Here is a 13,026-nt window from a genome sequence, read left to right on the forward strand (position 1 = left end):
GTACATCTAAAATGGCATACAATTCATTTACTTTTAAATCGAAATGGATAAAAAGAGATAGAGCAAGATCGGATACATACAATAAAAACAATCGGATAAAACATACACAGGTATGGCCTGGAGCAATATGAAATGTGGTTCAGTCTATGGAAGCGGCTCAACAATTAGGAAAATCAGATCATATAGGTCGATAGTTTGATCAGAGACGGAAACAGTATTAGGGATTCAAAGTGCATGTGCGAGATATATGAGCAGGTCACCGGCCCAAATATGAGAGGTCAGAGCTTTATCTTAGCCACTAGAAGCGGTCATTTCTCGGGAGCAGCAAACCAATATAACAGTCAATTTGAAATGTAAATAAACTGCATCAATGCAAGTGATCTCAATTGGACAGTAAAGCAGATAGACCCTTTAAAATTCCTCATTGCATTTGTGCGAGAGTATAGACCTTATTTATTGAATTGGTTTTAAAAATGCTCTGCGAGTGCACCACATAGAGAATAAAAAGCCTGCTACCGAGTATACTATCGGGAGGCTAGAATCGTGTTTCAATATCCTAAAAGCCTCGCAACAGCGCCTGGTACCTAGGTTTCTACAGATCTGAACCAGCCACCGTTTTCTCGCTTTGTGGTAGCCGGGGCAGCAAAAGAACACATGAAAGTCTGATTCTGTGGAGCAGTCACAGTCCGGGCACCCCCGAGTTTGCGAGCCCACCCATTTATTTGTAAAAGAGCGAAGTGGCAAGTCCCCGTGTCTGAACTGCAAATAAAGCTTTCTTGCGGTTGCCGGCTTGATGTCGTTCAGTGCCGGCTCTAGACTATACTAGTCCTTGGTTTCTAGGAAAACTGCAGTCAGCTTACCTACTAAAGGATTGCTCTGGAGTTGGGCCAGTTTAAACTCCCAGTAGCAGCCCTTTACCACTTTCCTAGACACTGCGGCACAAGCAACCTCTGGGCCACCCCAAAGGTTGCCCCGTCTCAGATTTTCTGACGTGTGTCGAATGTTGGAGAGCCAAGGTAATTTACCCGCCCCTGGTAGACTCATCACCTCTCTTAATTCGTCCCTGTATTCTGAAAGTTCTGGGGTAACCCACAGACATCGCCAGAATAAAAGGGGTCTGAGATTAGATTCTTCGGCGATAGCCCTTACCCCCAGGTCCAGTCGGAGCGGCATGAGTGGGGTACTCTGTGGGAGGCCAAACAGTTGCCTGAGAAAGGTGTTTTCAGTCTGTGTGAGACTCTAAGAACTACGGTGACCCCAAATTTCTGCTCCATACAGCGCCCCTCCCCTGGCTTGGACCTTGTATATTTCTATTGCTGGAGTCACAGGTTTGTGGCTAGATTTTCGAAAAACCTTTGTTAAGCCCCCTTAAGACTGTGCCAGTTTCAGGGTTGATTTTTTGATTTGGGCCCCCCCGTCAATTGATTCTGTGATGGTTATGCCGAGGTAGTCAAAAGCGGATACTCTCTTTAGGGGTTTACCATTTAAACTTGGATTTGGTCGGTTACTTTTGGCTGAGTTAAACGCCATGAATTTAGTTTTTTGGAGGTTAATTTCAAGCCCTCTTTCCCTGCAAAATGCATCGCATCTATTAAGTGCCCTCTGTATCCCCATAGGCGATTTAGATAATAATAGAGTGTCCTCGGCAAATATCATGGCTGGGATTTTGCGTGATGCCAACTAAGGGACGTCCAAGTCTTTCTCGCTGAGTACAAAATTAACTAGCCCATTTACATAAAGGCTAAAAAGAGTCGGGGCGAGGACACATCCCTGGCGCACACCTCTATTTACGGGAATGGGGGCCGTAAGTTTTCCTTCCTTGCCAAATCTAATTTGGGCATAATTTCCCTTGTGTAACCACTTCATGATTTGGCACAGGGATGACGGAACCCCCATCTCATGGAAAACTGCCCACAACTTCTCTCTTGGGACCAGGTCGAACGCAGATTTCAGGTCTACAAATATTAGGTAGAGGCTGCCACCCTCCAGACACACGATCTTCCAGTGTAAAATTTTTAGCCTGAGGATTTGATCCAATGTGGATATTATTTCTCTGAACCCTGCCTGGAGAGGACTAAGTATCTCATGCTCCTCCATCCAACTCTGCAGCCGGAGCAACAGCACACGCGCAAATATTTATGGGTGATATCTATAAGGCTTATAGGCCTATAGTTTGTGGGTAGCAGCGGTGAGCCCTTTTTATATATGGGGATTATTTCGGCTCCGGCCCAGCTGACAGGGATCTTCATGCCTTGGAATATGGCATTGAATAAAACCCAGAGATATGGTGCCCAAATGGTGGGTTCGCTGCGGAATAAGTCCCCTGGTATCTTGTCTAATCCAGGGGCTTTACCTGGGGCTATTTTAGAAAGGGCGCCAGTTATCTCTTTGAAAGTTATTATCCGGTGTCATCAATAGTTCTGTTAGTGAACATGGATGCAATCGGGTGGTCAGCCGCCAAAGAATAGCCTTTGGCGGCTGAGTCGTCCAGTGTCTCCACCCTTGAGTGGAGGGACTCAAAATGGTCCCTCCATACATCTGCCTCTAGGTTTGGCTTTATCGGTGATTTAGCCTCAGAACTACCTGTGTTGACCACTTTCCAAAAGGTCCTCATATCGCAGGCACCCAGGGAGCTTCTCAAGGTATCCACTTGTCGCTTTCCCACCTTTTTTTGCCTCCTTGACACTCGCCTTGTAGGCCGCTCTAGTTGTTTTAATTAAGGGACGGTCATTAGCCTTGATATATGTAATCAGGGCTGTTTTGGCCTTACGGCATTGGTAGTTATACCAGGGGTGGTGGGGTTTTCCTATTTGTCCTGGTGTTTTTTAGGGGAAAGAAGAAGTCTGCCATGATTGCCGTTAACCTAGTATGGTTCTGGGTAACCATCTGGAGATCAATTCTGGTGCTGTTAGTAGGGACAGATTTAGTTGCAGTCAAGAGAACCGGGATGATGGCTCCATACAGGGAGCCTAGCCTATCTTGTGATTGGTTTATGTCTGCACAACATACTCTCTTCCTACAATTTGTGAGGGACAACCTGTCGTCAGTGGGGGTGTATGCCCCTGTGGCATTCCTGGGATTTAACTCGTTTAATTCTAGTACAAGGGCATTATGGTCACTATCGTGCCATACCATGACCTTGAAGTCAATTATCCTATGCCAAGATTTTGAGTCAATTAAAATATAATCCAGTAAAGAGCCTCGTCCATTTCTAATGAAAGTAAAGTTACTGGGTGTATCAGATTTTGTTCTTCCATTACATGCCCTAAGAGAGTATTTTAGAACAAGGCAATTCATCTGGATCACCAGGGGGGATCAGATTTTTACTGGTGGACAGGTAGTCTCCGGGATGGCCTAGTACTTATCTTCTTCACAGAGACTGTCCTTGGGCATACCATCTGATGGCTCAAACTGGCAATTAAAATCCCCTCCTATAATCACCATGTGGTTGTCTGAGATGGTGGCTAGAAATGACATTAGTTCCTCGAGGGTTTTTGATTCGTGACCCTGCCTAACTGGTCTTGAGTACACGTTTAAGAGGTCTTAGGCGGGAAGTGCAGGAGGACACACAGAATATTGTTTGAGGATGTTTCTATATGTTTAGCTGAACAGCCTAGGTGAACTCCCACCCATGTACTTAGTCCCCCCGAGGGACTCCCTTTTCCACTTGATACTGCAGGAATATTGAAGATGGCAAACCCCAACTTTGAGGCGTTCCCTCTTGCCCACGTCTCCTGAAACATACAGTTCTCATGTTGGTCAATGAAATGACCCCATTCGGGGTCATCTAACTTGTTGCTCAGACCTGCTATGTTCCAGGATAAGACTCGCAGCCTTGGGCGATCCGGAGAGTTGGTTTTAGCGACAACTGGAGGGGTGGGTCGAAAGAGAGACCCGCAAAGCCCAGAATCAGCTTTCGTGATAGTCCCGCTTTTCGATAAAGGGGATTGGTTGCAGGACAGGGTCATAATGAGGCCCTCATGGATGTTTCCTGAGGAGCCGCTCATGCTCCCACAGGTTTCTCCTTCCCCTAGCATCGAGCAGTGCCCTACATCATCTTTGTGAGTCTAGGTTTCCACCAGAAGCTTGCCCAGCTGCACTTCGGGACCAGTGGCCCGAATCTCGAGTCAATCCACTCCTTCTAGGCTGCTAAATCTGTTTGTTGTGGGAATATTGAAGATTGGTTGTCTAGGCCAATAGTGATCCAAAGCATCTGTATTGTAGCTTTGGTTTTCGGGTCTCCGGCCGCACCCAAATTGCCTTCTGTCTTGATGGACTCTCTCTGGGGGATAAAAGTAACCCAATGGGAGGGCTCGGATAGTACCCGTTTGTCTCCCATCGTCTCTGTTTAAGATTTCTTGGACAACGCAAGGGTTTCTAAAGTTACTATACAGTCTCCTTGCTTGTCCTTAGGCCTCCATCCTAGCCATCCAACTCTACGTGTTCAGATCTCTCCTGCATCGTCGTACCGAAAGTGTCTGTGATTAGCTAACCATTGCATGCATTTGTGTTTTAGTTCTTGGTGTGGTTTGTATTGGCCCCCTCCGAACTCGGGGATGCCTGCAAGAAAGAGAACATATGGAGTTGAAGCCAGTGGTAAGTTTATAACTGGGGTGGGAGGCTTTTCTTTAGTAGCTTCTGTGTGTGTGGTAAAGTCTACCCCTACCCGTTGTTTATTCGGCTGCCATTGCCTAGTGGGTTGTTGGAGTAGAGGCGTTGGATTTGCTCTATTAGCGGTTGTGGTGGGGGGGCCTCTCTATGTCGGCTCTGGTGGGGGCTGGTGATTGCTGTCTCTCTAGATTTGGTACTTGAGTAGCTGGGCAATCATTATGTTTAGTTACCGGGATGGCCCTAATGGTGTTCACAGCGGCCTGGTCTCTAGGTCCAGTGATAGGTCCAACATTCCCGTCTACTACCCTCCTGTTACTTGTCCAATCAATAAGGAGCGAGGCCAACTTGTCGATCCTTTCTATGAGTGATTTGAGCTCGTCCTTAACTATATCCCTTACTTGGATGCAGATCCACCACTAACTTTGTGACCCACACTGGCTCCTAGTGCCTTTTCCAGCATCCTATCTATAGAGGTCGGTTTGGCTTTAGTTTTAGGCTTGGGAGGAGCCTGTTGTTTCTTTTCTGCACACACACGTTTGCCCATTCTACTTTGATTTTGTAGATTACCTTATGTGCGAAAGATGGTTTTAATTGGGGCACTACTGATTGACTTGGAACTCGGGGTAGAGGGAGAGCTAATTGGAGAACAACTAGCGCAAGAATCAAAGTACGTAAATGCTCAAACGTAAAGTGCAGAGTGTAGGTGCAAATATGCCAGGCAATGGGCACAAAAGCATAGAGAACAAAAGTGCAAGTGTGGGAGTGCAGGAGGAAGCAGGCCCCAGTGTGAATCTACATAGGATTGGCAGGGCTACCTAATAAGAGTGCCTATGGTAAAAAGGTCTGCCTACAAACCGATCACTAGGGGCATTCAACGCTGTGGTCAGATTGATTCAGATCCAATTTAAAACCCAATGTTCTGGTAAAATTAGGGACCTTACAAATACCGAGTAGCTAAAAAAGAATAAAATATGCAATCCAATGCATGGTCATTAACTCTAAGTAAATGGTTACAAACACAAAACCTCATTTAACAATTTCATTTGGACCACCTTGCGGAAAGTTACCCCCACTAATTGAGCAGTCTGTGCAAATTATTGGCAATGTTGGCGGGATAACAGTCACCAGGGGAAGTGGCTAGTGGAGCAAGAAATGGAGGAATAAAGATTGAGTCTCACCACCTTGCCTTCCAGATAATTACAGGGCCAGTTCAGTTGCCTGGAACCAGGAAACTTGTGTCCCGATGAAACAGCCAAGGGGGGTGACCCAGCCCAGCCTATTCCGGTCGCTGATGGGCCCGCGCCGCGGGGTGCAAACAGCGCTTAGGAGGCTTCAGGCAGCGCCTCCCTCGCAGCTGTGAGTGATTGTGTCCACGCGTTGCACTCTGGGACTGGAAGTCCCACCAGAGTGTGGATTGGTCTTGTGGTTGGTGGAGGAGCCAACAAGCACACACCCCAGGATCAACGGGTGTCGGGAGGAGCACAGGAGCACCCACAGCCCCCTCTGGTCAGTAGCAGCTCACCCGCGACAGCTCACCCACGGCAGTTTGTGCGTCCCGTGCCGCGGGGTGCAAGCGGTGCTTAAGAGGCATCAGGCAGCGCCTCCCTCGCAGCTGTGAGTGATTGTGTCCACGATTTGCACTCTGGGACTGGAAGTTCCACCAGAGCGTGGATTGGTCTTGTGGTTGGTGGAGGAGCCAACAAGCGCGCCTGTTAGACCTGGCACCTTGGCGTGAGTCTCCCTTCCACTTTTTGTCGCTGTGCCTCATGTGTTTTGCTGGTGTTAGCTGCTCAGAGCACTGTGCCACTGCCAACCAGTGCCACAGTGCAAGTGCTCCCTATTTAAAATGTATATGTTGGTTGGATTCCATGATTGGCTTATTTGGTTTACTGTCAGACCCCAGTAAAGTGCACCAGGAGTGCCCAGGGCTTGTAAATACAAATGCTGCTGGTGGGCTTGCAGCACTGGTTGTGCCACCCACAGAAGCGGCCTAGTAAAATGTGTCTAAGGTCTGCCATTGCAGAACCTGCGTGCAGTCTGGTACTGTCATGCTGACTGGGCAAGTGCACCCACTTCCCAGTCCCTAAACCTTCCCTTAACTTCATATTAGTCACCCCTATGGTAGGCCCAAAGGCAGGGTGCATTCTAAGCATAAGGTAGGACAAGCCCTGATGTGTGTGGCATGTCCTAATAGTGAATTACAGCCATTTTCGTTTTTCACTATTGTAAGGCTACCTGCTCCCATAGGCCAGAATAGGCTGTTAGAATTGTTACATCCTATGATCCTAACAGACCCAGGGAACATGGTAGAAAATCGAGTTTAGTATGCCTGAACTCAGAATAATAAAATGCATCTTTTAGTACAGTTTATTTTAATATTCTGTGTTTGCAAATACCACTTTTAGAAAGTTGGTATTTGCTTGTCTAACCATTTCAGCCCGCCTCTGCTATGATGTGTATCTGCCTGTCTGGTTTGTGTGAGTGACAGGGCTGGGGAAACCCAGAGGGGCAGGGCTAGGTAGCCTGGTGGTGAATGGAGAGATTGACATCCAGATAGGTGGGAGGAGTGCACCTGGACTCTGAATAGGGGTGTGCTCTGCCACCACAATGCTGGCTCCACCTCCTGTGGAGCGGCTGATGTCTCTGCCCTGCACCCTGAATATAAAGGCAGAGTCATGTCAACAAAGTGCTCAGGAACTGGTTTGGACTGGGCAAAGGCCCCTCTACCCCAGAGGAACAAAGGAATTAGGGGTATAAGTATTGGGACCCTGCTCCCAAGAAATTAGATCCTGCTTGACAAGAAGAACCTCTGCCTGAGGAGAAGGAACTGGGAAAGCTGTAAGGAGGAGTACTGTCCCTGACCTGGGGGATTGGCCTACAGTGGTTGCCTTGCTGCTGAAAGGAGAGGAGAAAAGACTACAAAGACTTTATTTCAACTTGTGCTTAAAAGATCTCCAGGGCTTGTCCTGAGCTTGCCCCCTGAACGAAGTCCCAGGACCAGTGGACTTCACCCCCAGCTCCTCAGAGTCTTTTGGAAGTGCCTGCTGCTGTTGTTGGGCCTTCTGAGGCGTGTCGCAAGGAGCTGGAAGCGCGACTTGAGAAGGAGAAGCGTGCCGCCGTCGGAGCTGTTGCCGTCGCATCTCGCAAAGGGTGTCACCGCTGCAGCATCGCATCGAGCGGAAGCGTCTCGCATCATTCCGTAAGTGTCTCGCAATGCCAAAGAAGCGTGTCGCCATCGCAGCCATCGTAGCTGACGCATTGCACCGCATCAGGAGAAGAATCTCGCATCGAGGAAGAAGTGTGTCGCCATCGCAGCCATCGTAGTTGTCGCATTGCACCGCATCAAGAAAAGCGCCTCGCATCTACGGAGAAGCGTGCTGCCGTCGGAGCAGCTGTCGTCGCATCGTGTAAAGGGATGACGCCGCTGCAGCAGCGCATCGAGCGGAAGCGTCTCACAAACGTCGGAGAAGAGTGCCGCTGCCAAGGCCGCTGTCGTCGCATCGCGTAAAGGGGTGACGCCGCTGTAGCTGACGCATCGAGTCGAGTCTTCTCGCAACATCGGAGAAGCGTAACGCATCTGGAAGATCTTCACGCCTTTATTTCTTTGCACCAAAAACTTCATCGCATCTGCATCGTTGCAACACTTTGGTTGCCCTGCGTGTCGCATCTAAGGTACATTGACTTAAAGTGTCGCATTTAAGAACTTAAGAGAACTAAGCAAACTTCTACCATCTAAAGTAACAGTATTGTGTATCTTTGTCGTTTAATGGTCTTGTGGTAACTCTATATAAAGAATCCTTATTTTTAATATAAAAACCTGTGTGGTGTCCATTTGTAGTGTTTGTGAACAAAAATATAGGAAACAGTTTATAAAAGACCAGGTAATGTACAGGTGATTATTATGCCTGCCCCCATTGATCAAACAGGACTATTGAAAAGACCACATTTTCATTGAACTTCTTTATTTCTTACTATTTAAATATTTTTTGATTTATACAATAGAGAATCATTTCATTTTTCTCATTTCTTTGGGTCTTTCTATATAGACATTTCTTATCCTCAATGCTGTATCATTTCATATTCAGTTGGACAATCGTATTTACATTCCATATTTACATACAACAGAGATAGAGAGCAAATATCAATTATGGCTTTTGTTAAATCTACGCGCGTTTCGGCGTTCAGCCTTCCTCAGGTGGCCATAATTTCTTAAATCCTATGGTAAAAGAAACATAAACTATAATCGCTTGCACATACCAGATAGATCAAGTGCACATTTATGATTATTAACAAACTTTTTTGGACATATACTCATATACATGTGTAACTTCTTTTCATCTATACATTTCTATTTACATCTATATATCTATACATATTATTTACAAAAACAAACAAACATAATCCATCTCCAATCTGTTCTATATACATAGACCTATGTGCCTCATTATGAAATCTGTAGGGGAAAAATTTAGAGAGCATGATTTGAGTCAAGGGAAATGATATCAATTGAGTTCACAGATGTAGACAATAATGTCATCTCCTATCTGCCATATCGCTTTTATTTACACATAATTTAGGTTGCAACTAAAGTAATGTTGCATACATAGGTAATAACTCATCATTGTTATTTCCAGCATGTGGAGAAATCAGCCCGTTATGTTGACTAAACCTAAATTTGGTATTAAATCAAGTCAAGCAACTATCTACACAAATGGGATAATTTTGTTATCTATTTCCTCGTTTTCTATGTAGCCATATTAACGTGCTACTAATGTTACCTTGATTTTCAGATTCCAAATTCCAAGGAGGGATGAATTAAAACCTTCCCTATTTCTTTTCTTTACGATATCTAGTCATCTATTTTCATGGGTGGCTATCTCCGTAATGGGCTGTACTCCGACTCGGCTTACTGGAGAACACGGACAATTTTGGTGAATCTAAGGCAAACAACAATTAAAGGCGGAAATTATAGAGACTACCTGCCAGTATTGAAGAGCTGTCATGCTTACTGATTAGGTTGCTTATCTAGCTGAGGTGCTTGTATACTTACTCGTGGGCTCCTGCGTCCTGCGTCTTTACCAGCTTGACTGTTGAGAGACTTCTAAAAGCGTAGGTCAGTACGATTCTAAAGCAATAGAAAAATAAACATAGCCAATGTTTTTTCTTTCACCCTTTCTAGGTTTGAGGCCCATGATAAATCTCTGGGTGGGTACAATGTTATTCTCAACTTACTCGCAAGTGTGTGCGTGAATCGTAAAATCGTGGGTTCCGAATTCCCCCAGACTACGGGTGTGCAGCCTCGAGCTCACTTTTTTCACAGTGCAGCTTGACTTTTGAGGAATCTTTTTCCCGGTTGGTCAGTACATTTCTGAATTAATGGGAAGTGAAGCAGCAATGATTTTTTGATCTTCCTCCTTTGTAAGTTTATAGCCCATAATATCTCTCTAAGTCGATGTAATATTTTTAAACATATTCTAACTTATTCATAAATACTCGCATGGTTCAGATCACCATGGGTTCACAATTACTTCAAACTGCGGGCACGCAGATGCGAACTCACTTTTTTCAGAAATGCAGACAACACATCTAAAGGCCTATCCTTTATGACATTCTCAGCCTAACTAGGCTTTAGTGACTCTCACTTTATGTACTACTTTTTTACTCACTGAAAAATGCTAGCGCAGTTCGAACGTCCGTTGGTTGACCTTTCTCGCCAGTATTAAAGCATGTGACCGAAGCGCTTGTTTCCCCAGAATGTCGTCATGCTATCTGAAAGAGAGTGTGTGTAATTGCCACTTTTAGCTGCAGCAGAGTCAAGAGAGATTTCCTACTGTATTAGCTTAATCATATAATGCGCCCCTACTCACCCGGTCCTGTTCATTTTTCTTCCTTCTAGGTTAGAATTCTGGCATCGAAGAACAAACAAGGCTCGCCATTGGAGAGCCTAATATATCCTCTAAGCCCTTCCTTTATTGGTCAGATTTTGTCCACCTGATTCTACCAGAACCAATAGCATGCTTCAGGGGTTGAGGAGCTAGTTCTCTTGTGTTTTAAAGGTATATACACTGCCCTACCTGTTGTCTAACCTTTTCGTATTTAAAGGTGTACTTGATATTTGCATCCAAAGAGGCAAAGGACAGAAACACTGCCACTAGTGTCCTGGTGGTTGGAAAGATATTGTTAAAATTCCAACCCTGCACATGAATGCCAAACGCTCATCCATGTTGCACTAATGTGTGCGTAAAAAAAAAAAAAAAAAAAAAAATGTGTGTACCTTATGACACATCATTTCAAAGTTTATGTGCTTGACAGTACATGCCCTTTTTGTGAATCCTAGTTTAGCTATTTAATATTAGATTCAATTTACCGATTTTAAGGGGGGTAATGGAACCCTGACATAAAGCAAGGTAAGAAGATTATACTTTTTACTTTTCAGTGTCAACAGAAAATGTCAAGTGTTATAGCGAATGGCTTGGCTCCACGGAATCTCGTTGTTCAAACCTTTCTTGTATGTGTCCAGAGAGAATATCCAATACACCTCTCTCCTCTTGCGGATCTCCATTCCTTGAGGTCCGCAAATATTGACTTTCTCTAAGATCAACCATCGGATATCCTCAATGGTATGATTGAAATCAATAAAGTGTTGCACTAGGGGCGCTTGTACTTTTCTTAGTTTGGTTGCAGATCTGTGTTCTGTTAGGCGAGTTGCCATGGACCTGGACTTCTCGCCCACATAAGTTTTGTTGCAGGGACATAGCACTGCGTAAACTATATTGGTGGTTTTGCAGTTCGTCAAACTTTGCAGTTCTATCTTGACTCCATTTATGGAGTATTGTTTTACCTCTAATGCAGAATTACAAGCAAGGCACGACATACATCTAAAGTTCCCTTTGATGGCAGATAACCCTCCAATGGTGGTTTGAACGGAGGTGGGCCTACTCTTTTGCATTCGTGACCTTGTTATTAGATCTTTTAAGTTCTTATTTTTCCGATATGCAAACATAGGCTTTGATAAGGAATTTAATTCATTTCTTGTAGCATTGAGAATGTGCCAGTTTGAGTTAATGATCTGGCGTACCGACTCATTCATAGTTGAATGCCGCATGATCATAACCAGTCGATTTTGCTCCTTGGGTGCTTTTTTGTTCAGTAGACATTGGCGATCGTAATATCGTGCTCTTTTGAAGGAATCTCGCACTAATCTCTTAGGATAGCCTCTTGCTATAAATTTAGCTTTCATGATTTCTGACTGCCTATCATAATCTATTAGGTTAGTGCAATTCCTTCGGAGGCGAAGGAACTGACCAAATGGGATGGTTGTTTTTTGTGTTCTGGGATGATAGCTAGAGAAGTGCAATAAAGTATTCCGTGCCGTGGGTTTAGTGAATAAATCCACCAAAAGTTGTTGCCCATTTGATTTAATGATTACGTCGAGAAATTCGACTTCGCATTTACTGCTGACAGCCACGAAGCGGATGTTTACATCACAAAGATTTAGCCATGAGGTGAATTCCGCTAAATCGTCCTCCGTCCCATTCCAGATGTAAAAAACATCGTCTATGAATCTAGACCAACTGGTAATAGATTCACTGAAGGGTGCCACCTCATTATAAATGAATTTATGCTCGTAGTGCGCCATGAAAATGTTTGCTACTGTTGGGGCACATGAAGCCCCTATGCTTACTCCCTGGGTTTGCTGATATAAAGACCCATTACATTCAAAAGTGTTTTCTTGGAGTATAATGTCTAAGCAATCCAGTATAAAGTGGGCCGGACAATTTATGTCATAAGTCTCAATGAACCATCTCACGGCTTCTAATGCGGCTGCTTGCGGGATATTGCTGTACAGGGCCTCTATGTCCATCGTGACTAAGAGCTGTATCGCCTGGTTGAATTCGGTCCGTTCAATTTTATTTATGATGTCCGTCGTGTCCCTTATATAGGATCTTATTTTGGGTACATGCGGACGCAAAATGGCATCAACATATTTGGATAATGCCTCAGTGGCTGATCCAATAGTGGTCACAATGGGCCTATACGGCGGATTCGTGATGTCCTTGTGGATTTTGGGAACCCCGTATATTGAGGCCATCTTGGGCTTAACAACATTCAGAAAAGTCCATTCTTTATCACATATGACCCCATCCTCCAGAGCCTTATTGGTCAAATCCCTTATTTTCTTGGACACCTTTTTGGTGGGGTCGATATGTATGGGGGCATAGTGATCTCTATTGGACAACATAGTTGTCATATTTTTGACATATTGGTCTGTGTCCAATATCACTATGCCTCCACCCTTATCACAGCCCTTGATTGTAATATTCCTGTTGTTCTTAAGGGTTGCTAGAGTCACTTGGTTACTGTATGTGCTCACAAATGCTTAACCTATAACGCTCTGAGAAAAGCCTTGTCTTC

At 44.9% G+C, this 13,026-nt stretch overlaps 1 long non-coding RNA gene across 1 annotated transcript; it reads right to left on the reverse strand.

Moving 5' to 3' along the window:
* Window positions 1-8,605: 8,605 nt before the first annotated feature.
* LOC146871339 (uncharacterized) lies at window positions 8,606-9,979 on the reverse strand. The gene is made up of 4 exons (XR_014959545.1): window positions 9,844-9,979; window positions 9,662-9,736; window positions 9,390-9,548; window positions 8,606-8,827 (listed from the first exon to the last, which is right to left on the reverse strand). It is a non-coding gene; the product is annotated as an uncharacterized LOC146871339 (long non-coding RNA).
* Window positions 9,980-13,026: the final 3,047 nt, after the last annotated feature.

The sequence above is a fragment of the Triturus cristatus genome, chromosome 1_1 (assembly GCF_964204655.1).
Source record: "Triturus cristatus chromosome 1_1, aTriCri1.1, whole genome shotgun sequence".
NCBI lineage: Eukaryota > Metazoa > Chordata > Amphibia > Caudata > Salamandridae > Triturus > Triturus cristatus.